Source organism: Bubalus kerabau, chromosome 3 (genome assembly GCF_029407905.1).
Source record: "Bubalus kerabau isolate K-KA32 ecotype Philippines breed swamp buffalo chromosome 3, PCC_UOA_SB_1v2, whole genome shotgun sequence".
In the NCBI taxonomy this organism is placed as follows: Eukaryota; Metazoa; Chordata; class Mammalia; order Artiodactyla; family Bovidae; genus Bubalus; species Bubalus kerabau.
In genome coordinates this window covers 70,850,903-70,876,479 of record NC_073626.1, presented here as the reverse complement: position 1 = coordinate 70,876,479, position 25,577 = coordinate 70,850,903, and the positions used below count along the sequence as shown (strand labels likewise).

The 25,577-nt window shown below is 37.3% G+C and overlaps 1 protein-coding gene across 3 annotated transcripts in view; it reads right to left on the bottom strand.

Annotated features, from left to right (window-relative positions):
- ZNF385B (zinc finger protein 385B) overlaps positions 1 to 25,577 on the bottom strand; it is a 369,520-nt gene that overhangs the window by 145,884 nt on the left and 198,059 nt on the right. The window contains exon 1 of one of the 3 annotated variants that reach the window (XM_055572057.1): positions 8,653 to 8,713. The exons of the other annotated variants lie outside the window; for them this stretch is intronic. The gene's annotated coding sequence lies outside the window, so the exon portion shown is untranslated. Of the gene's footprint in view, positions 1 to 8,652; positions 8,714 to 25,577 lie in introns of those variants that run through there. 3 annotated transcript variants of the gene reach the window in all.

Below are 25,577 nucleotides of genomic sequence, written 5' to 3'. Positions count from 1 at the left end.
AAAAGCTGCTAAAACTGATAAACTAATTCAGCAAGTTAGCAGGATACAAGATTAATGTGCAGAAATCTGTTGCATTTCTTTACTTTAAAAGTGAAATATAAAGAAGGAAAGTAAAAAAAAAGAAATCCCTTAAAAATTACATAAAAATACTTAGGAATAAATTTGACCAAGGAGGTGAAAGACTTCTATGCTGAGAACTATGAAACACTAATAAAGGAAATTGAAAATGGTCAAAGATATGGAAAGATATCCCATGCTCTTGGATCGGAAGAATCAATGTTATTAAAATGGCCATACTAAGCAAAGCACTTCCAGATGTACAAGCTGGATTTAGAAAAGGCATAGGAGCCAGAGATCAAATTGCCAACATCCTCTGGATCATAGAAAAAGCAATAGAATTCCAGAAAAACATTTACTTCTTCATTGACTATGCTAAAGCCTTTGACTGTGTGGATCAGAGCAAACTGTGGAAAATTCTTAAAGAGATAGGAATTCCATACCATCTTACCTGCCTCCTGAGAAATCTGTATGCAGGTCAAGAAGCAAGTTAGAACAGGACATGGAACAACAGACTGGTTCCAAATTGGGAAAGGGGTAAGTCAAGGCTGTATATTGTCACTCTGCTTATTTAACCTATATGCAGAGTACATCATGCAAAATGCCAGGCTGGATGAAGCACAAGCTGAAATAAAGACTGCCAGGAGAAATATCAATAACTTCAGCTATGCAGATTATGCCACCCTTATGGTAGAAAGCAAAGAAGAATTAAAGAGCCTCTTGATGAAGGTGAAAGAGGAGAGTGAAAAAGTTGGCCTAAAACCCAACATTCAAAAAATGAAGATCACGGCATCTGGTCCCATCACTTCATGGCAAATAGATGGGGAAGCAATGGAAAGAGCATCAGACTTCCTTTGGCTCCAAAATCACTGTGGACAGTGACTGCAGCCATGAATTTAAAAGACACTCACCCCTTGGAAGAAAAGCAATGTCAAACCTTGACAGCATATTAAAAAGCAGAGATATTACTTTGCCAACAAAGCTCCATCTAGTCAAAGCTATGGTTTTTCCAGTAGTCATGTATGGATGTGAGAGCTGGACAATAAAAAAGGCTGAGCACCAAATAATTGATGCCTTCAAGCTCTGGTGCTGGAGAAGACACTTGCGAGTTCCTTGGACAGCAAGGAGATCAAACCAGTCAATCATAAAGGAAATCAACCCTGAATATTCACTGGAAGGACTGATGCTGAGGCTGAAACGCCAATACTTTGGCCACCTCATGTGAAGAGTTGACTCATTGGAAAAGACCCTGATGCTGGGAGGGATTGGGGGCCGGTGGAGAAGGGGATGACAGAGGATGAGTTGGCTGGATGGCATCACCGACTCAATGCACATGAGTTTGGGTGAACTCAGGGAGTTGGTGATGGACAGGGAGGCCTGACGTTCTGCGATTCATGGGGTCGCAAAGTGTCAGACACGACTGAGCGACTGAACTGAACTGAAGCTAGAGCTCTCGGCATTATACTGGGACACCATCTCATCTGTTTAAAAAGTAGGTACCCAGGGCCCAACTTTATAGGTTTCTACCTTTATTGAACCATGTTTTAATACCAAATATTTGAGTAATTATTTGATGAGAAAATGGTACTCCTTTCAGATTGAGAGAGGAAAGTGAGACAATTTTAAAGTGATGTATTCTTTCTCATTTTCTTTCCTACTGTCTGCCCCGTCTACCTGGTTGATCAGTTAACATCATTTACATATTTTTAAAGTGTTCAGAATCCCTAAGTACATACCAGCTGAAGAAAAATTAAGGATTACCCTCATTCTTCTTGTTGACAGAAGAAAAATTTGTCTTAGATTAAGAATTTTCTGTAAGTACTTCATACTAAAATAATCAAGAGTAGTTTGAAATTGTTTTTGTTTGTATTTACTAAATAAATTCTAGACTTCCTTGGAATTATATGATTACATTGCCTTATATGAGGAAACTAAGTTTGTATTAGATGACAACTTTTTTCTAAATGGCCATGGAAATAACTAGCTTGCCCTTTTCATTCATGATCACAAACAAAACAGAACATTTAACTGGTGAATATGTTTTATTTGGAATGCTTTAATAGTTTCTTAGTATGTAACATTAATATGTAAAGGCCCTAAAGAGCCCATTAAAACTCTGCACAACAAGCTGCATTTTAATAATGCAGAGATGATGTGAGATGAAAGCCAATTTCTGCCATTTAGGTAACATTAGCAAAAAACAATTTCCTGAAAGAGCTGAAGCTTATAAGTAAGACACTTAAAATGAACATGTTCTACAGATGGCAGAACTTAACATTGGCCCCAAAAGCACAGGAAAAAGAGAAGATTAAAAAAGATTCCTTCCAAACCCAGCTTTTCTTTCAAGTCTTCTGCTCAAAAGAGGATCAAGGGTACTAATGAATATTCAACGTCTAGTTTCTTCTAATAATAAATTCCATTTCTAAATCTATTAATATGAAGTAAAACAAACTTGCCCTATATTTACTTTCTCTCAAAAGATAAAGTGGTCTTGCATATCCCTTTGGGAGCTGGTAGGGCTTGAACACGTAAGACTTGACTTTCTGGTGTTGGTGGTGTAGTTGCTAAGTCATGTCCAACTCTTGCTACCCCATGGACAGTAGCCTGCCAGGCTCCTCTCTCCATGGGATTCTCCAGGCAAGAATACTGGAGTAGGTTGCCATTTCCTTCTCTAGGGGATCTTCCTGACCCAAGAATTGAACCTGGGTCTCCTGCATTGCAGGCAGATTCTTCACCAACCGAGCTGTGAGGGAAGCCCTGACTTTCTGGGGTGAGGTCAAAAGCTGGGTGCCATTTTCTCAATGCCCATCTCTAACCACCATTGGAAAGGTGAGCACTTTGCAGCCCCTTTTCTTTGGATCCACAATGCTTCTGATTTAAATCAGAAATCTTGTTCTGTTTGAGCAAATTTTCATTTCAAAGAGGCAGAATGAATAAGGAAGATGGTTTTTCTCATCTCTGTATTGAACATCCCACAAGTTGAGACCCAGTCCTGCCATCATTCCTTATGCATGTAGAGATAAGAGGTGGGATCTGAGTTCTGTCAGACTTCCCCACCATGATTCCTAAAATCATCTTCCAATTTAGTCTCTCTCTCTTGGGAAGGAGCCTGAGGGCATGAAAACCACTCATTCATCACCTGCCACACCAGTGATTCTTTGAGCAGACATCCTGGGCTGGCATAATTTGCTTGACAGCTCTGAGTTCAGCATGCCTAGTAACTGAAGCCTCTTTTCTTTTCCATATAAATGTTATAGGGCACTGTCCTTTCTGCACATGGATGATGTTCCTGACCCACCATCAATGGTGGTGAATCTGAACAGTGAAATGTGATGATACAGTAGGGCTGAGCTTGAGGGGTAGACAAAGAAGGAAAGCGTCACAAAATGACAGAAACTCTTGAAAAACCCTACCTAGCATCTCAGAGAAAGCTCTGCGTTAGTCTGCACTTCAGGATTTTAGAACTCCCCACTTTCAGCCACTCTGGTATATTTTTCGTATTTTGGTCTTAGCTTTCAGGCTAACTTCTATTATCTAAAACGATTTCATATGTTGACTGGTACACCCTATATTTAAGGGACAAAGTAGCATTAAATAATAATCATACTCACACTTTGGGGAAAATTAAGGAAGACATGTCAGCTCTAATTTTGAATTTTCTTGTTACTTGTTAGTTTGCTCTTCAGTCTTAATGCCAGGAGGAAATAAAACACTATCATTACTCTCGAATTGCTCAATGGCTTACACGAAGTGAACAGTGGGCTTGAGTCTGCTCTAACTGTGTTAATTTCTGCTTGTATTAGCAGATAGCCCAGCACTGAATGACCCAGCTTCCAGTTCATTCTTCCATCAAATCCAAAGAAGTCAGAGCTGCGCAAATACACACATTCCACAGGGAAAAGAGACCAGTAAAGAAGAGAAGATTAAAGAAAGAGAGAGCATGTGTACATTTCTAAAGTGGGCTAAATGGGAGGTGGTATTGGCACTTCTTTAATCCATAGCAATTTCCAGCACTCCAGAAAAGGGGAGAGAAATAGCAGTTCTCTTCCACCCCAATTAAAGTCCAGATTACATGTCTATTTCCTATTTGTTTATTTCCACTGAAACTGAATCTGATACATAAAGAATGTTTTCTATGGGGTCCAAGAATTTAGAAATAATCAACCAAGCCTTACTCTACCTTACTAGCTCCATGAACAAACAGGAAAATGTCACTGAGACATCATCTGTTTAATCACTGGAATGCAAGCAAGTTTAGAATTGTGAGACTGTCCTGTGTCAGTGATAGGAACTGATTCCTATGGAAACCTATGTAACAGGCCAATTTGGAAAAAAACACCAAAAAACAGATGTTACTGTGATATAAATATTTATTGCTAGTGTTGATCTGCTGATTTTTCTTTTGGGAGGCAGATAAAATATAGTCAGATATCTAATTCAAGATTCATTAAACTTTCACCATAAGGACAAAAGTTCTAAAAGGGGGAAATGTAGACTAGTATAGCAGAAAGCACACATTTAAAAAGGGCTGGGTTAACTTCCTTGCGGTAGAATCTGTGTGTGACCCTAGAGAAGTCACCTAAACTTCCTCTAAACAGGGAAACTAATATCTACATCAGTAGCTGATGCCATATTCCAGGGTTGTCAGAACTGAGTGAGAGAGGGAACAGACTCTGAGGACAGACAGCTGGGGTTTGAACACAAGCTTCACAGCCTCAGGAGAGTCTGGCAAATGAATGAATCTGTGTTTCAGGTCTCTCATTTGTAAGATGGGGATTATGTTAGGATTTATTAATATTTCATGATATAATATGAGACAATGTATCCGTGGGTGTTTAGCACAAAGCCTGGCATCTGAGACTTCTACCTGCATCCATTTACTTGTTTTATCTGTGACTGCTGTTGCTATTATTATCTCAATTATTTTTCCATCCAGAATGTGGTAGTGCTCAATAAATAGTAGCTTTATTTCTCCTTTTAAAATCCTCTTTCTGTCCCCTTTGAAGAATTTTACATGGTTACCACTACATAAATATCATTTGATGGTTTCAGCTTTCACTTTAGATACATGCTTTACCGGACACACACACTTGTGATGACTGATGGTAACCACAAACCTAGAAGGTAAAGGTTTACTGAGACTTTGGAGAGTTTCTAATTATCCAGCTACTTATTGCAAAGATAAAACATCTCAGTCCCAAAGTGGCTCATTCCTCACAAGAAACAATATATGAACATATACTTTATATATTTAATATTTTAATATAAATTATACCTATATATACAGACACATATATATCTATATATATTCAAGCTCTTAGAAACTCTTTTTGTAATCATATGAATTTTTATGCTAGTATTTTTTTATTCTTTTCACTGTATATTTCCTATTTGTTCCATATAATAAAAAACGCTCACTCAGTCCTTTCTGTATTATCTGTATACTGTAGCTCTAAAATGAAATTTCTTCAGCTTCCCTGTGGTTCTTGGATTAAGGAAAAATGAGAACATTTCTATTAGAAGATGTTTTACTTTGAGTAGAACATACTTTTGTTGTCTAGGAAAATACAGACTGCAATTAAAGTGCTTAGAGGGACATGACTCTCAAGCAAGCAGATGGAACCCGGTGGGATACAGGGGATTGGGCTGGCTAATGCTTTTCCTACAAACCTTCTTAAAAGACTTTGTATAATGATCATCCCTAGAAAATTGCTCCCCTAGTGAACCTTTAACTTAATCCCTTCTAAGCTGGGTTAATTTCTTAGAAGCACCTCAAGACTGTTCTACCCAATGGTGACCTCAGCACCTGCTATGGCTTCAGAGTAGAGATTAAAAGCAACTGGCCCTTCTCCTTCTGCTGTGACTTGTCCGTTGTTCTGTATACTTTACACTAGGAATGTGTTCTCCTTGGGGTTAACATAGATTCTCTCTCTTGTACTCGTAAATTGGACATGATGGAATGCGTTGATTATCCTTAATAGATAAACTGAGGCACAGGCAAAGCCTTTCAGTGATTTATCAAGCATCAGAGCTGTTAGGCTGAAGCTGAGGGTCTCCCTCCAAGTCTATTCCATAAGGCCATAGGGACCCCAAGGTCCCTTCCGCTCCAGCGACTCTAAGTGTCATGCAGCTTCTTTTCTTTATCCTCAGTGGAAAACAAGTCCAAGAGCCTATCTCATGCTTCATAATGAGAAAATGTAGTCATGTTAGCAGTAGTGTGGCTAGTTATTTTGAGATTAAAAATTATGTAGGAACAGAATCTTTTCAAAAATTAAATCACTGAAATCTGAGCACACTCCATTTATGAAGAATAAACAGTTATGAATGCTCTCAAAAATGAGGCAAATCTGAGGCTGGCAGATCTCTCTTTCTTTACCTGCTCTTCCTCCCTTTTTCTTTTTTTTTTTTTCTGGAAAACACGTAGACCTTCCAGCAGTGATGTAGTTAAGAACGCTCTACATTCTCTAGTTGTTCACACAGGCAAACATAATGTCTACGTAGGAAAAAAAAAAAAAAAAAAAAAAACCACCAAAAAACCTGTTTCCTTAAATAACTGCCATTTTATTAACTCATAAGTATAGTACTGGCCACTGTAATTTAATAGTCTCAGTAAGTTGGACGGCTAAAACACACAATTCAATCATAACAATCATTACACCATCTCCACATTTTTATAGAACGCTTTACTTTGGCAATAAGTATACCTCATTAAAAAACTGAGAATGGAAGTATGACATTGCGATTAACTCCCTGTTAAGCTTACAGCAGCAGAACCCATAGCAAGTTTCATCCTGGAAAAGTGCTACTATTTGGTAACTGGGGAAAAAAATACTGAATGAAAGTACACTGTAAGATTGTTGGATAATTTTTTCACATACAAAATATAAAATTCTTTGGAATTATGTCTTATTATTTCATGGTCCAGATGGGGTTGTTGCATTACATTAATTATTAACATGGTAACAAAATGTTAAACTCAAAGTATGTTGGCCCTAACTGAAAGCTGTATGTCTAAACTGCTTATGGAAGGGTTTTGGCAGTCTAATCACCAGATATTTTACTCCGCTATGTCTTTATTTTTGTTGGTAGCAGACTCTAATGCCCTCTCAAAACTCCCTAAAACCTTACACTAAGTATATTTTAAGTAACCATTGTGAATCTTCAAACGGGAATACTGTCTGTCGCAACCTACATGGGGATCCTAAAATCAATTATTTGCAGTAAGCTTTATTTATTCAACTCACCATAAATAGTTATCATTAGATGGAGAGACAAAGGACATAACTTGTCTGGGTTCAATTAAATTTCTCCAAAATGTTACTATAAATTATGATAAAAAATAAGTTATTTGCTATTAGTAGGAATGAAAGCCCTGTCTGGGATAAGAAACATTTTCTTTAAAGTATAATAAACACTGAAACATAACAAAAATAGCCTTCAAATATTATATATGACAAAGAATATTAAACTATCTGAAAAAGACACCACTCTATTAATTTTATTCTGTTTGCTGTAGCATTTTAAATATTTTGCATTTAAACACTTTTTCTTCACTCCAAATTATCAGCAACGATAGTGTCCTCTAAATTTTTTTCAAATCCATGATTTCATTTTATTAAAATTCCATTTATATTTCTAAAATATAATTTCAATAAGAATTTTTGTTAGGAATATTTTTTAAAATTATTGAATGGAAAAATATCCTCTCATTTATTATAATTCTATAAGAACCTGGGTAGTTCAATTTTCTTGCATATAAACAAGAAAAAAGTGCTTAAATACTTGAAAACACTCCTAAAAGATGACAAAGTTCTGTAGAGTACACAGAGACCCCAGTGCCAAGGAAGGCAGCTCTGTCCTTGCTATTATTAATAACTTGGTTCTACCAAAATTTCAACTATTAAGTTCATACATTTTTATATACCATCATTTAGCCCAGCTTAGTTACAGCTAGGTGACTATGTAATTTACCATTTAAACCAGGAGAGTTTTGAGAATGAAAGGAGAGGCTATTAATAGGCATAGACTGGGACTGTCCTAAGTGAACTGGGATAAATGGTCACCTTAGTTATAGCAATCTGCCTTCAAAATCTTTCTAATATCATTAAGTTAAAGAGCACATGTGTAGTTGTCATTTCTCCAAATATAATTTCCACTACCAGGTCATATAAGTGATGACGGAAAAGGGAGGGTGGAAGTAAAACAACCAGATGTATTTCAACTTTGAAAAGAAAAAGCTGGCAAAAAAGGACAAAAAGACCACAGAAAATAAGACCATTTACTAGAAGAAAGTAAAGGTTAAAAAAAAGTCACTTTGCTGCTTGAGTGACTTACTTCTTATTTACTTTTGAGCCCATTGCCTACTAGTATAGGTTAGTAGTCTATTTATTATTGTTATTAAGCAATTCTAATTTCAACTTCATTTGGCAGTAGCACAAATAAATCTGAATAACTATTAGAATAAGAGGTGGTTAATTGTCAGGTTTCATTAATGAACAGAGCTCAAAGCTATTGTAAAGGGTCCACCGCTCTCCAAAGGCAGCTCTGCTCACTTAGTCATTGTCATCTCATCAACATACACTTTATCATACCTACTTTTTTGTGTATGGTACAGCAGGGGAGAGACTGTTCGCCACCACTGGCTTCTAGTCTTCTTTGTGACTGCCCACATCTAAGCCCCAGTGTTCTGAGTGTAAGTCACAGAAGATAATATCCTAAAATATGACTTGAGCCAGCTACTGGCACTTGGCCTACGGTTGATTCAGTTACTAAAACTGCCATCATTGCTGCAAGGCCATTGTAAGCTGATGTTATTTTTGACATTAGTATTTTTTGATGTTATTTTTGACATTACTATTTTTGACATTATTTTGAGCTAGTTCAGATAAAGAGGAGGTGCAATGCCAAAACATGCTTGTTAAGTAGCACTCTCATCTCAGGACAACAATATCTTACTTAAACCGTGATACAAAGCCCTTGTCTGAAGTGATAAAGGTGAACTCTTACTATAAGTTAGAAATGACTCACAGACTGCAGATTTATGATCTCACAATAAAACACATTTTATACAAGCATAACATAAATGTCAATGAAAAATAATAACCTGATTTTTACCTTCATTTAGCGTTAATCACTAAACAGAGAACTTATATTGTAAAAGTGAAAACTATCATTTAAAAAAATTTAAATCTGAAATTAGGACAGTTCAAAGGAAAAATCATCCTTTAACTATCTGATCATTGTTACTACTTTCAAAACAAAGAATTTGGCTTTTTTAAGTAAAAAAGCTTTCCTCGGCCTTTTTAGTTTAAATAGTTAGGCCTCTGTGTGGGAAACTGTGGGCTGTTTAACAGCTGTGTAAATTTCCTTTATTCCGTCCTAGAAAGCTTAAAAACTGCATTTCTATAGAAACCATATAGATAGTATAGCATTTAAAAGACATTTCCAGAGCAAATCTTTTGTAAATAGTTTAGGAGTATACATAAAATCTCTAGGAACCATTTTTCCTCTCTTTTGAACTATATGAGCTAAACTCTTTAGAATCTTTTAGAGAATCTAGTGATTAATATCTGTATTAGGTTTCTATTGCTACATACCAAATTATCAACAAACTTATGGGCTTAGAACAACATTTATTATCTCATGGTTCCACAGGTAAGAAGTTTGCATGAGCTTGACTGGATTCTGTGCTTGGGATCTGACAAGGCCAGAATCAAGATGTAGTTTCTTATCTAGAGGCTCTCAGTTCTGGTGCCTGGATTACTGGTTTTGCCCTCTGAGTCATCCTCCCTTTTTCATGAACAGTAGCATATGTGTGCAACTGCACTCTTATCAACCTACTTCCTATAGGTATAATTTTGGAGTCCAATAGCCTCTTTGCATTTTGTACTCTCTTGTTTCTTTCCATGCAAATTGGTAGTGTCTCTGCTGATATAATTTTCTTAAGAACGTTGTGGATTTCTTGTGGATGGCACAGCAATTCTCTCCATTAGAAAGAAGCTACATCCACAACATTTTTTTGAGATAATCCTTTCTCTATCTTTGGCTCTTGTTGAGATGACCGAGGACCAAACAGATTTCTAGAAGATCTCTGATGTATAACGTTAATCTCTTATGACTGAACACTCTGATCTTTTAATCTTTCAAAGGTTACAGTAAAGATGGTTGTATATGGTGGTATAGCCATACCTTTGGCCTTTTTTTAAAATATGCCATGCTTTCAGAGGTAATCCCTTAATTTTAGCATCTTTTTTTATCTGAATAGGATGAGAATATCCCAAATCATCATGCCCTGGTTCCTTTTTGTTTAAGTTCTTCTTTTAACTTATATTTCTCTTCTTGCATTTTGCTTTAATCAGCAAGAAACATGGCACATCTTCAACATTTTGCTCGGAATTCTCCTTAATAAGATGTACCTACTCACCTTTTACAAGTTTTTAATGTAACTGAGGGCACAATTCCATTGAGCTTTGCCATTATATAACAAAGATCTCCTGTCTTCTAGTTCCCAATAATATGTTCTCACTTCCTACTGTACCCCCACTAGCAACATCTTCAAAGTCCGTATTTCTAAGAGTCTGTTCAAGGCAATCTAAGATTTTTCTACCATGTTCCTCAAAATTCTTCCAACCTCCAGCCACTTTCTTATTCCAATTCCATTTCTACATTTTCATTTAATTGTAATGGCAGTACCCCATTTCCAGGCATCTAATCTATCCCTTTGTACTAAGTCACTTCAGTCGTGTCTGACTCTTTGCAACCCTATGGACTGTAGCCTGCCAGGTTCCTCTGTCCATGGGATTCTCCAGGCAAGAATACTGGAGTGGATTTTTATGCCCTCTTCCAGGGGATATTCCTGACCCAGGAATTGAACTCACATCTCTTAGGTCTCCTGCATTGGCAGGCAGGTTCTTTATCCCTAGAGCCACCCAGGAAACCCTAATCTATCCTTTCAGAAAGATCCTATTTCCCTTGGGTTTTGTTCTTGACTTTTCTTGGTTCTTGTGTTTTTAACCACATCTGGTGCTTAGTATTTTTATTGTGGGTTCAGGGCATCATCTTATCTTAAACGGCGCAGCAACACTAACATGGTTCAGTAGTAGTAGCTATAAAGCATGTACTACTATGTTTGTATTTTACAGATAAAATGTATACATTAGCACCTATGCTGGATATGGGCATGGCTTAATATGATGCTGATGACAGAAAATGCAACGTCAATCTGTATCCTTCACAGTTATCTTGCAAAAGTCAGTACTACACTCTTGAAAATAAGCTTCTATTAGCCTTTCATGTTTCCTCCATTACTTTTCCTGTGGCCACTTCATCTCAGCTTATCACACAACTAGTATAAAGCTATTTTTGTGCCAGTCTTTCATGGGTCTTCTTGATAAAAACTAAATCCCAACAGCTTGGGCACACTGAAATTTTTCATTAAAAAAACATGTTTGTGTTTTTTTTTTTTTTAATAATTTTTTAAAAATATTATGTTTGTGTCTTACAGTTAGGGGAAAAACTAGATAACATTATTGCTTCATAAGCCTTTTAAAAAATATTTATGTATTTATTTGGCGTGCTAGGTGTTAGTTGCGGCACTAAGGATCTTCATTGCAGCCTGCGGGAGCTGCAGTTGTGGCATGCGAACCCCAAGCTGCAGCATGCACGACCCAGTTCCCGGACCAGGGATCGAACCTGGGCCTCCTGCATTGGGAGCCTGGAATCTTGGCCACTAGACTATCAGGGAAGTCCCCCATGCGCCTTTGTTTCTTGATTTGACCAGCAAGTTCTAAATTTAAGTATCCTGATACAAAGAATTCAACAAGTACAAAACCCTTTGAAAAAATTAATTCAACTTTTCACAGTGTGAAAAGGTAAAAATCATCTTCACTAGAGCTCAAGCACTGAAAATGTCAGTACGAAGAGAGAATCTTAAAAAAAGATCCAAGTTAGTAAAAGAAAGAGTTATAATGTAGTTGCCATGGTAACTGCAGTATTACCCTGTTGCAAACTAGTATGTGGTTAGTAAAGTGCTTCTGTTTAGACTGTATTAGATTCTTTGGGATGGAAGGTATTCTATAAATCTAAATTATAAGAACTCAAAATAATATCAGTAAATCTTAAAATGTTTTCAAGAAGATGTCTTAAAAATACAACAAAATCTAAAATCCATTACCATGAGCTTGTTTTCTTGACATGCCTACAACTAACTCAACTGTCTCCTCTGCCATGACTGACTCACCTGTTCCTGGTGATGCCACCTTGGGTGCAGTACTGGCTGATTTTTTTCATGAGAGATGACAATAGTTGTTATACTATGGAGCTCTTGATATTACACATTACCATAGTTTTGAATTTGGTTTGTAAAAATAGCTTCAAGTTGTAATAAATGCCATAATGAATTCCATGTACTTAAGGCTCTGTCTGCATAATAACTGGTATCTTCTAATATTGAGCTGTTTGGCACTTTGAAAAACTAGGCTTAGAATTAGTGTTCATCCTTCTAAAAATAGTTTATTAATTCTTATGGCTCACAATCTTTATTTTGGAAAAAAAACATATAGATATAAGCAGGGCTTCCCTGATGGCTTAGCAATAAAGAATCTGTTGGCAATGCAGGAGATATAAGATACATGGGTTTGATCCCTGGGTAGTGATGATCCCCTGGAGGAGGAAATGGCAACTCCTTCGATAGTCTTGCCTGGAAAATTCCATGGATAGAGAAACTGGCAGGGCTATAGTCCAAAGGGTTGCAAAGAGTCAGACAAGAATGAGTGAGTGAGTACACATTGCTATAAGAAATAGATTTTTATGTTAAATGCCTTTAGTATTTAGAGTGTAAAGAAGGAAATGATTCCTGAGAATACTGTTGTGAAGAATTCTAAAAGATACGAGGAATCATTGTTTATCTGGATTATGGGGAAGCACATTATTTGACAAAAGGTAGAAAGTAAATGAGTAAAAGAATGTTTTAATAATTGTATTAGCAACTACTGTGCATGTGTGTGTTGACAGATAACAAAACACCTCCATAGGAATGAACAGGTATTTAGACCTTTTGAGTAACAGATGGTATTTGACTTTTCCAACCAACCGCTTTGCTATTACATGTCTATCTTCTATAGAATCTCTTGAGTGATCTAATTACTGGTAAACTGGTTTGTGGTCCAAAAATACCCACTTTATAAATTGAGAAACTGAGCTCCAGGAAGGTTAAGGGACTTGCTCAAAACTATGCTATTTCAAAGCTGAGACTAAACTCAGATTTTCTGATTTTAAAAAACCTAAGGTATTCACTCCTTTATATATCTTAGTGCCAAGTACATGTGGATGGAAAGTATTTAAAATAACAAAAATTAATAGCAATGAAATGAGAATTCCTCATAAGATTATATTACATGCTGTCTTATCAAAGACAGAACATCCAGATGTTTGAGTTCAACTAATAGCTAAAATTTCTTAGTCACAGCTAAACTAATGGGCAGAACTCAAAGCAATTCTTTTTAAACTTCTCTACCTAGTATTTTCCCAAAATAATTAAAAAATAGGAATACTTTTTATAGTTTTGCATGGAACTGTTTTCTACCTAAACTTTCTTTTCTGTTAAAATACCTCCACTAAAGGAGATTCTATATTATTTAAATATTATGGCATTACATGTCAGTATAGTATTTTCTCCAAACTGGGTATCCAATAACTACTTTGGATGACAAAATCAACTCAGTTATTAAACCACAAACAACTATCCAGGTAGTGATTTAAATCAACCACAGAATTCAGCAAAGTGGCTTCTTTGGAAATTTAAATACCATTCTGAAGACTGACGGCAGCTGTTTGATGACTCAGTAAAAAAAAAGAGTAAATGATGGTGATTCAGGAAGAAATTCCTGCTATCATGACAGATAAACATCCTTCTCCTAGCCTCACAACCTATGAGAGAAGTTCTGACCTGGTCTGTCTAAACAGATTCCTCATGGTGTGTGGACTGCCCTGACCTCTTTGGATAAGGGGAAGCATCAGAAAATGTCTCCACTGACCTGTATCTCAGTCTCACGTTTGTTGTGCTGTTTGCTGGTTCATTAGAAACCTTAAGTGAAAACAATTCTAAACAGAATCTGTCTTCATTTGTTCCAATCTTCCAGCCTAGAGCAGATTTATTGCAAGACCCAGCCAGTGTCACTAATGAATGCCTTCCAACCTAAGGGTCAAGGAATAACAGATCCAATCTGAACTCTAATATTGATCTCAAGAAAGAAACTAACTCCACATATCAGAAACCAAAAACAGCACTTGAAAACTCTGTGGCATTTCTTTAACATACTATTTTAATATGAAATTAAAGAAAAGTCAACCAGAGGACATTTTAAAATGTTCTAATCAAAGAAGTATTGCAAAGTTTCCTTAGGTAGCTACTCTGAATCAGAAAAATATTTATCTGAATATGGGAGTTTGGTGAATTATGTATCTATTTCTGTATCTTTTAAATCAAACATTTTCTCTCTCAAATCTTTGCCCAGGAATACTCCTTTAAATTGAAAGCATCAGTAACATAATTTTTTATGTTGGTTCTATAAAGGGGCTGCTGCTGCTAAGTTGCTTCAGTCGTGTCCGACTCTGTGCGACCCCATAGACGGCAGCCCACCAGGCTCCCCCGTCCCTGGGATTCTCCAGGCAAGAACACTGGAGTGGGTTGCCATTTCCTTCTCCAATGCATGAAAGTGAAAAGTGAAAGTGAAGTCGCTCTGTCTAGTCCGACTCTTTGCGACCCCATGGACTGCGGCCCACCAGGCTCCTCCGTCCATGGGATTTTCCACACAAGAGTGCTGGAGTGGGGTGCCATCGCCTTCTCCTACAAAGGGGCAGAGCCATTTAAATTGCTTAACTAAAGTGACTATCGTGCATTTCTTGTTTTGTAGGATGCTGCTTGTTTTTATAGCAATCTTGATGACTATACCAGGAGATACTTTAAGGCAAGAACCAATCTTGTATTATTTCTTTTTCTTCCTCCATCACTGAAACCAGCATGTGGAGAATGCCCGACAAAAGTGTTCAGAATTATACCACTCTCATAGAAAAGACCCACATTCCATTTAGGGAAAATGTTTCCAACTTTCACTGTCCCTACATAATAACAGCAGTTAAACTCCCATTGGAGAAGGAAATGGTGAAGTGCAGCTAGGTCTCTCAAAAGATTCAGGACTGTATGTGGATAGAAAGAAAAAAAATAAATGACAAGGTGAAGGTAAATTATAAACACAGTCATTCTTGGATGAACGAAGGCATATAACCCACTTGGGTATTCCAGTCAGCACCATTTTCTTTGAATACACAAGATAAAACAGCACAGTGTTACGGTCCTCTGAGAGCATTAGAGATTCTGGGCATAATCCTTTGGCAACATTTAGAAACTACATTTAGGTTTGGGGATGCTGCCAACTCATTTGATAACTTTGTGGTGAGGAAGGGTTAGGTTTCAGTCTAGATAAAGCAAGAAAAAGATTTTGAAGTTCACTAAGTAAGTTCTGAAACTATCCCAAAGCAATAATAAAATATTCATTTCATGTATAAAATTTTTGGTTATTATCTAGGATGGCCATTTTTAAGCCTTTATGAAACTAGATAACAGGTATGGAATAAACAATTTTCTGACTTCTAACGTAAGTTGTACATAAAGTTTCTAAATCTATGTATGATAACAGTTTTATATTGCTTATTCTGTTTTTTTAAAAGCTCTGGCATTATGTAAAAAAAAAGAATCTGATGTAGAAATGTAATTTTGCCTTGTATCTAAGTGATTTGAAGAATCTTCAAACTCGCATTCACCACTTGAATTTATGACACAGTTATGACAGATGTGCATAATTCTGAGTTACTTGACATGTTGTATTAATTGAAATACATCCATTACAAATGTTTCTTGGGATCAATTGCTACAAGGTCCCTTAGAATCAACAGAGCCATCAATATTGTTATACTAAAATGTCATAATCAAAAGAAAAAAGTTTTTAAACATCTTTTCTCTCAAATATGCTATTGGGACAATTTGCTTTTTCATTATCTATTTCTCCATTTAAAGCTATGAACTGCTATATCTGTTATGATGACAAGGTCCAAGGAGTCAATAAGAAACAGATTGATGGGCAGGATCAAAATGATTCCCATTTTTACCACTTTTTTTTTTACCTACAATTCTCATCACATTGATGAGAGGTATACATAAGTCTATAGCAACAAATAAAACTGTCTCTTTACAGTAAGTTCTAAAACAAAGAAGAAATATAATACAAGTATTGTATATAAGGATTTATAGGATTACTTCCACTGACATACTGCCTAGGCTCACTTTAGTAGTAGTAATTTTATTTTGTAAACTGTCTGAGACTTCATTAGGAAACATCCTGAGAAGATATTTATGCGATACTTAAAAGTGTCCACTAATAAATTGAGCAATTAGGATCACGGCATTTTTATGTGCTTATTTTTAAGACATTGGACAATTATGTATTCAGTCTCGTTAGCCAAAATAAAACATGCAAGCTTTTTAATATTTTTTAAAAGTGTTACAATAATTATAAATATTCTACTTAGCAAATCACCTGGCTACCAACTTGGGCTTGCAATTTTAAATGTTAGAATACATTTCTCTTTTAGACCACCTAGTTGTAAATTGAAATTTTTGCCTTCTCTATAATGATAACTACTCTGCACTTTTTCAAGAGAAAATATCAAGCATATTGCCAATATATGAGAGTCTGGAAAACCAGAATGATTTTTCAATTGGCGTATTATTATTTTCTTAATGGAAGTTATCATAATTCAAATGTTACATTAGAGAACAAAATCCTGATATTATGACATAAATTACATATTTGGAAAATTCATGTATTGCTAACAGGCATGCCTTAAGCAATAACTCATTAAATAAGTTTATTTTGCTATTTAATTTTCCTCATTATTATTTTTAAAACTCTTTATTTTAAAGATGCCAAAATTTCCCTTAACTACCTCTAAAGATCCATGTGATTCCTTAGGTATCTTCAAATTAATTTGATATTAAATAATATAATTCTTACTATTTAATTTACTTCCTCATGGATTTGGATTGCTAGAAAATTGATTGGGCTTTAGCTAATAGAATTACCAGGCCAAAAAAGAACAAATGAGCATTGGCTCAGGAGTAAAACAATTGTGGAGTCAGGTTTGGTTCTGCACCTTTTGATCTGTATAGCCTTAAACACATTGGTCTATCTAAGCTACAATTTCCTCACCTACATATTGAATTCAATAATACTGCCCACCTTTATTGGGCTGTATTGAGGATTAAATGAGACAATGTGCCCTACGCTGTCAACCCAGGGCTTAAGAGAGTGCACATACTCTGTATGGGTTAGCTGATGTTAGTACAATCTTCCAAAGCAACTTCCTAAAACAATCTGGGTATGCTGCAGTCTAGTTCAAAGTTTGTTGTTGTTTAGTAGCTAAGTCGGAGAAGGCAATGGCAACCCACTCCAGTATTCTTGCCTGGAGAATCCCATGGACAGAGGAGCCTGGTGGGCTGCTGTCCATGGGGTCACACAGAGTCAGACATGACTGAAGCGACTTAGCACGCATGCGTGCATGCATTGGAGAAGGAAATGGCAACCCACTCCAGTATTCTTGCTTGGAGAATCCTAGGGACAGAGGAGCCTGGCGGGCTGCTGTCTATGGGGTTGCACAGAGTTGGACACGACTAAAATGATGCAGCAGCAGCAGCAGTAGCTAAGTCGTGTCCAACTCTTTTGCAACCCCATGGACTACAGCTCACCAGGCTCCTCTGTCTGCGGGATTTCCCAGGCAAGAATACTGGAGTGGGTTGCCTTTTCCTTCTTCAAGGGATCTTTCTGACCCAAGGATCAAACCTGTGTCTCCTACACTGGCAGGTGAATTCTTTACCACTGAGCCACCAGGGAAGCCCACCGATCAAAGTATAAGCATTGGTAAATCCAGATCTTTTATTTAAAAATTTTTTTTCTAGGGTCTCAATTTTTCTAAAGAAAAAAATTTTTCCATTCCAACATAATGCAATGGCCAAGGACCTTAGAATGACAATATTATTTTATAATGTTCAGTGTGCCATGGTAAGACATAGTGTAATAATTCTGCCTATTTTTATGGTACTTTTTAGTACTCAACGTGATCTCATACATTATCTCATGTGACTGTAAGCAACAATCCCATGAAGGAGGCCAAGTAAAGGTGGGGTAACAGCAGTTGGTTACTTGGGAAAGCTCACAGGACTATTTTCTGATGGAGCCTACTGGAGTTCAGTTCTTCTTAGTCCGGTACTTCTTCCTTACTCCCTCCCTACCTGAACTACAACAACTCTCTTTTTAAAAAATTCTACAATATACACCAATATTTATCAGAGGTTAAATGCAAGTCTTTCTTCAGAAAATGATTTGTGACCCATTTTAAAGATGAGTCCATTCAGAACTCTTTTATTGAAAGCTTTCTCTAAGGATTGGCACTGTGGGAGATATCAATGTGAACTCACAGAGACTTCTAAGTTTAAAAATTAAAAAAATCCTAAAGGTGTAGGGCAGATTATAAAAATGTAAATGAAAAAAGTGGATTTCTAAGAAGGGGTTAATTATGAGTAGGAAAAAGATGTAATCTAAATAAATGGTAGAACTGAAAGAAATAATAAAAGTAATTCTATCCCAATAAAAGAACTGTCCTATTAGCTAGAAATTTTGAATCAATTGACAAGAAATAACTAGTTAGAATCCACTTCCATCAACTCTTCCTATAACTAAAAAGTATTTATGTTGGTAATAATTTTTGAATTCTGTTCATCATATAAATTCAAATGCAAATAATAAACCAGTTGTTGTTGTTCAGTCACTCAGTTGTGTCCACCTCTTTGTGACCCCAGGGACGGCAGTACACCAGGCTTCCTTGTCCTTCACTATCTCCCAGAGTTTGCTCAAACTCATGTCCATTGAGTCAGTGATGACATCCAACCATCTAATCCTCTGTTGCCTGCTTCTCCTACAGTAAGTCATGGCATCCAGAGAGTTTTTACAAAGTAAACATTATTATATGTGGTAAAAATTTATTACTACAACTATTCTATATATGAAAAATATATAACTATACTATCGGGTTTATTCTATACATATTTTAATTTGTTGCAAAGTAAAACAGCAAGGGAGAAGGCAATGGCACCCCCACTCCAGTACTCTTGCCTGGAAAATCCCATGAATGGAGGAGCCTGGTAGGCTGCAGTCCATGGGGTCGCTAAGAGTCGGACACAACTGAGTGACTTCACTTTCACTTTTCACTTTCATGCATTGGAGAAGGAAATGGCAACCCACTCTAGTGTTCTTGCCTGGAGACTCCCATGGATGGAGGAGCCTGGTAGGCTACAGTCCATGGGGTAGCACGGAGTCGGACACGACTGACGCGACTTAGCAGCAGCAAAACAGCAAGATTGTTTTTGAGGAAACTTTTCTTGTCTGCTCTCCTTGTCAAAGTGGTTACTGGAGGGAATGTCTCAAAATTTCCAAAGAGTATTCTAACATTTTTGATATTTGGCAAAACTAATACAGTTATGTAAAGTTTAAAAATAAAATAAAATTAAAAAATAAATAAATAAATAAAAAACAACAACAAAAAAATAAAATTGTAAAATGTAAAATGAGCCTGCACCCATTTTAAAACTCAATTCAAAGCAGTTTATATTCTGCAGCAAAAGGGAAATAATATTTTCTTCTTGGATAAGGTACATAATTGTGAAGTGATTTGTTTTCTACATTGCATATTTTAAGAAGTAATCATATTCTGTTTCCAACTCCATGTCTGTTGAAAGTGTTCTTTATATCTTTTATGTAACAAAGCCCCTTCCCCATGGCAAGTGCCTGACAGAAGTATGTTTAAAGCACACAGTATTAATTTTTTAAAAATACAATCTATTTTGACATGTTCAGTTCAGTTTGACATGTTAGACATAGTTATTTCAAATATGTAAATCTTTTAATTCCAGCACATACTATTTTACTTACCACTCTTAGGCAGGCTAGAAATACTTTATGATTCTTAATTTTTCAGTGTCCACTTTCCTTTTATTTTTCCTTTTAATTCTGATTAAAATAGGACATCAAGACAGACTCTTCCTGTGCTTTTTCATCTGTCATAGTGCTTTGGTTTATAAAACAACTTAAGTTAACTACCTATTGAAGAGATATTTTCTAAACATGAAACAACTTAAAATGTCATTAGAACCACCAATTGTTAGTGCTGTGCAGTTGCTAAGTAGTGTCTGACTCTTTATGACCTCATGGACTGCAGTGTACCAGGCTTCCCTGTCCTTCAGCATCTCCTAGAGCTTGCTCAAACTCATGCCCACTGAGTCAGTGATGCCAACCAACCATCTCATCTTCTGTCATCCCCTTCTCCTGCCTTCAATCTTTCCCAGTATCAGGGTCTTTTCCAATGAGTCGGTTCTTTGCATCAACTGGCAAAAGTATTGGAGCTTCAGCTTCAGCATCAGTCCTTCCAATGAATATTCAGGGTTGATTTCCTTTAGGATTAACTGGTCTGATCTCCTTGCATTTCAAGGGACTCTCAAGAGTCTTCTCCAGCACAACAGTTCAAAAGAATCAGTTCTTTGGCTCTCAACCATCTTTATGATCCAACTTTCACATCCATACATGACTATTGGAAAAACCATAGCACTAACTAGATGGACCTCAGTTGGCAAAAAATGTCTCTGCTTTTTAATATGCTGTCTAGGTTTGACATTCCTTTTCTTCCAGGGAGCAAGCATCTTTTAATTTCATGGCTGCAGTCACCAACTGCAGTGATTTTGGAGCCCAAGAAAATAAAATCTGTCACTGTTTCCATTGTTTCCCCATCTATTTGCCATGAAGTGATGGGACTGGATGCCATGATCTAAGTTTTCTGAATGTTGAGTTTTAAGCCAACTTTTTCACTCTCCTCTTTCACCTTCATCAAGAGGCTCTTTAGCTTTTTAGTTCCTCTTCACTTTCTGCCATTAGGGTGGTATCATCTGCATATCTGAAGTTACTGATATTTCTCCCAGCACTCTTTATTCCAGCTTGAGCTTCATCCAGCCTGGCATTTCATATGATGTAGTCTGCATATAAGTTAAATAAGTAGGGTGACAATATACAGCCTTGATGTACTCCTTTACCAATTTGGAACCAGTCTATTGTTCTATGTCTGGTTCTAACTATTGCTTCTTGACCTGCATACAGATTTCTCAGGAGGCAGGTCAGGTGGTCTGGTATTCTCATCTCTCAGAATTTTCCACAGTTTGTTGTGATCCACACAGTCAAAGGCTTTTGCATAGTCAATGAAGCAGATGTTTTTCTGGAATTCTATTGCTTTTTCTTTTTTTAAAAAATTTTATTTTTAAACTTTACAACATTGTATTAGTTTTGCCAAATATCAAAATGAATCCGCCACAGGTATACATGTGTTCCCCATCCTGAACCCTCCTCCCTCCTCCCTCCTCATACCATCCCTCTGGGTCGTCCCAGTGCACTAGCCCCAAGCATCCAGTATCGTGCATCGAATCTGGACTGGCAACTCGTTTCTATTGCTTTTTCTATGATCCAGAGGATGTTGGCAATTTGATCTCTGGTTCCTCTGACTTTTCTAAGTCCAGCTTGTACATTGGAAGTTCTTGGTTCATGTATTGTTAAAGCCTACCTTGAAGAATTTTGAGCATTTCCTTGCTAGTATGTGAAATGAGTGCAATCGCTTGGTAGTTTGAATATTCTTTGGCATTGCCTTTCTTTGGAATTGGAATGAAAACTGACCTTTTCCAGTCCTGTGACCAGTGCTGAGTTTTCCAAATGTGTTGGCATATTGAGTGCAGCACTTTCACAGCATCATCTTTCAGGATTTGAAATAGCTCAGCTAGAATCCCATCTTCTCCACTAGCCTGGTTTGTAGTGATCCTTCTTAAGGCCCACTTGACTTCAGTTTCCAGAATGTCTGGCACCAGGTAAGTGATCACACCATTGTGGTTATCCAGGTCATTAAGATCTTTTTTGCATAGTTCTTCTGTGTATTCTTGCTCCCTCTTCTTAATCTCTTCTTCTTCTGTTAGGTCCCTACCATTTCTGTCCTTTATTGAGCCCATCTTTGCATGAAATGTCCCCTTCATGCCTCTAATTTTCTTGAAGAGATCTCTAGTCCTTCCCATTCTATTGTTTTCCTGTTTCTTTGCATTGTTCACTTAGGAAGATCTCTCCTTGCTATTCTTTGGAACTCTGCATTCAGATGAGTATATCCCTCCTTTTCTCCTTTGTCTTCACTTCTCAGCTATTTATAGGGCCTCCTCAATCAATTGTTACTAAGTAGCTTCTTTCCCCCCCCCCCCAAATGGAAGAGACCAAGAAATGGTCTTGGATTTGAAGTGTATTTATGGGCAGTCAGGCATGAAGGTGGGATATCATACTCCATTTTTTAACCAGGGTGACAGCTGGTCCCAATGCTTAAAAAATGTGTGCACTGGCAAGTACCTATATAAATACTTATCAAGTGATTTGGTTCAATGTGAAAAATCAGGAATCTACTCCTTATCCCTTAAGATGCATTTATTTTCATACATTATTAAATAAGCTTAATTATTACAGGGAGTACAAATGGCCATTACAAATTTATGTCCTTAAGCATAGTATTCTCAAGAGGAATAACTGTTTATACCTAGTAAACATCAACAGTATTAGAGGCCCGAAGCCTCTAGTGTCCCAGGAAACAAGGGCAGCAAAACAGTGAGAAAGCCAACTTTTCCTTCTTCACAGGAATTTCAGCTCAAGATCTGTGAAATCTTCTAAAGAGAACATTGATATTTGGGTCAGGAGGCTTTTTAGTACCAATGAATTTTGAACTGATTTGTAAATCCCCTTTACAAAATAAGGATCTATTATTTTGTTAAGTCTGAGTAGAGACGATAGTTTTTTTGTAATAGCATAAGAAGTATAAGTAGTAGCTGGGAGTCAATAAATTCTTAGAAATAAACTAATATATCTGTTAAGGGCTTTGCTGATGACATAGTTGGTAAAGAATCTGCCTGCATTGTGGGAGACATGGGTTTGATCCTCAGGTTGGGAAGAGCCCCTGGCGAAGGAAATTGCAACTCACTCCAGTAGACTTGCCTGGAAAATCCCATGGACAGAGGAGCCTGGTGGACTGCAGTCCATGGGGTTGCAAAGAGTTGGATACAACTGAGTAATTAAGCACAATCATATTTGTTTACATGTATACAAAATTACTTCTGATGTGCTGAACAAAACTGACCAAATGTTCAACTAGTAGAAAGCATATTTCAGCTAATTGTGGAGCCTATAAGTTGAAGTTAGAGTGTGAAGCAGAAATTTGATAAGGACTCTTCTTGCTCAAACAAACAAACAAACAAACAAAACACAACAGAACAAATAAAACGGTTAAGAGTATCCTGGGACACTGGGCACCTCCTTAAGAGGTGTTTGGACTTTAGTGCTGACCACCATCACACCCTGACTTTTTTTTAAGGCTCTTCTTACTGTAGGACTGGGCAGTATTTTCACCAGTACATGAGAGTCACAGACATTTAAGAAATGCTTCATTAGTTCAGTATTGCCTTCAGAAAGGACAATTTCTGCTCTCTGAGTCTTCATCTATTTCTTCTTTTTTGTGGTGAGAAAAAGATATTCCTCCTTTGGATTCTGAGAGCTGTGGAATCTAGATTGCTTTAAACTCTAGACTGGAGTTTAGGACATTTACTGAATGGCTATAAAATATTCAAATAATTTAAAATTTAATGGCTGCTGTGTCATTCTGGTTTTTCGTTAATCTGTTCTTAAAAGAGTTGCCTTGACAAAACAGATTAATTTATAAAAATAATTGAAGAGTTTCTTTCTTATTATAACAGCAATACAACTTTAGCAGAGAAATTTTGAAAAGCATAAGGAATGATAAAAATGAAAACTTATATTTCCATTATTTGGGGATAACTACCTATGGCATTTAGGTACTGGCCATGTTTTTACAGTTTCCATAGGTTTCAGATGGAGTAGAATTTGGTTCCCATACTGGGAGCACTCATGGAGGGCACACACCTACCAGAGCATGTACACCAGGCACCGGGTGTCTCATAGGTCTTGGGTCTGTCTTACTCTGGGGTCTGTGGTTTCTCCTTTGATACCTATTCTAGATTTACTGGCCCAGATTATTTGGTTCTATTTAGACTTGGTTTATAGCTTGTTCAAGGATTAGGATATGGGCACAATGATATCAAACAGACATATATGTGGTGTGGGCCAATATGCTGGATGAGAAGCAATAGACCTGAACATTTGAGGCCCAGAAGGTATTGATAAACAAACCACAAGGATCAATAAAAGTGGAGAAGAGTGACCAAAAATCCAGGGAGAGGAAGGAACTAATAAAATAATAGGTACGTGGAGATCCTGAGTGCTGCCAGAGCAATAGAAGGTCATAAAACATGGAAGCAGAGAGTGACTAGTAAACATTAAAAAAGACTTCAGTAACTGTTACTCATGATGACAAAATCTGACATTCAAACTTCCAACATTCAAGTTTCTGTGTTTCTCCTGACTGACAATGTCACTTCTATTCTCTTCTATTACTGAATTTTCTAAATGCATTGTCTTAAGACACCAACTTCATGTCTTATTAAAACTCAACCGCTCCTTTCTTTTTTCTCTTTCTTGGTCTGCTTCCATGCCTCCACTTTCAGGCTTCTACACTGTAATCAAGAAGTACAGGCATGGCACCTGCCAGGGGTGCATGCATGCTAAATCACTTCAGTCGTGTCTGACTCTTTGGGACTCTATGGACCATAGCCCACCAGGCTCCTCTGTCCATGGGATTCTCCAGGCAAGAATACTGGAGTGGGTTGTGATGCCCTCCTCTAGGGGATCTTCCTGTTGCAGGAAGGTGGGTCCTTTACCACTAGCACCACCTGGGAAGCCCAGTAGCATGAACCTCAATCAGAAGTACGCAAGAGTCAGGAGGGATCCTCGTGTGAATCTTTCTGGAGAAGAAATTCCACGTGCACATGCCAAGTAAGCCTATAATACCTGCTGACTGGGCTGATGTGCCCCTTCCAGACTCAGCAGCCAGCCCAGCACCCCATGGCTTTGCAGCCACCCTTGCCTGTCTTCCCTTTCCCCTTACTTGTGCTCCCCTGGGCTTGAACTCTCAAATAAAATCAGAACTTTAATCCTTGCCTCAGGCTCTGTTTTCTAAAGCAGTGATTCTCAAATTTTAACGTGGATACAAATCACCTGGGGATCTTGTAAAATAAAATACAGATTCCGTGTTGGGAGATTTGGGGTGTAGACTGGGAAGCAGCGTTTCTCAGCACTTCTCAAGTGCCACCTGCATTGCTGGTCCTTGACACAGCAAGGTTCTAGAAGACATGCTGCTGCCGCTGCTGCTAAGTCGCTTCAGTCTCGTCCGACTCTGTGCGACCCCATAGACGGCAGCCCACCAGGCTCCCCCGTCCC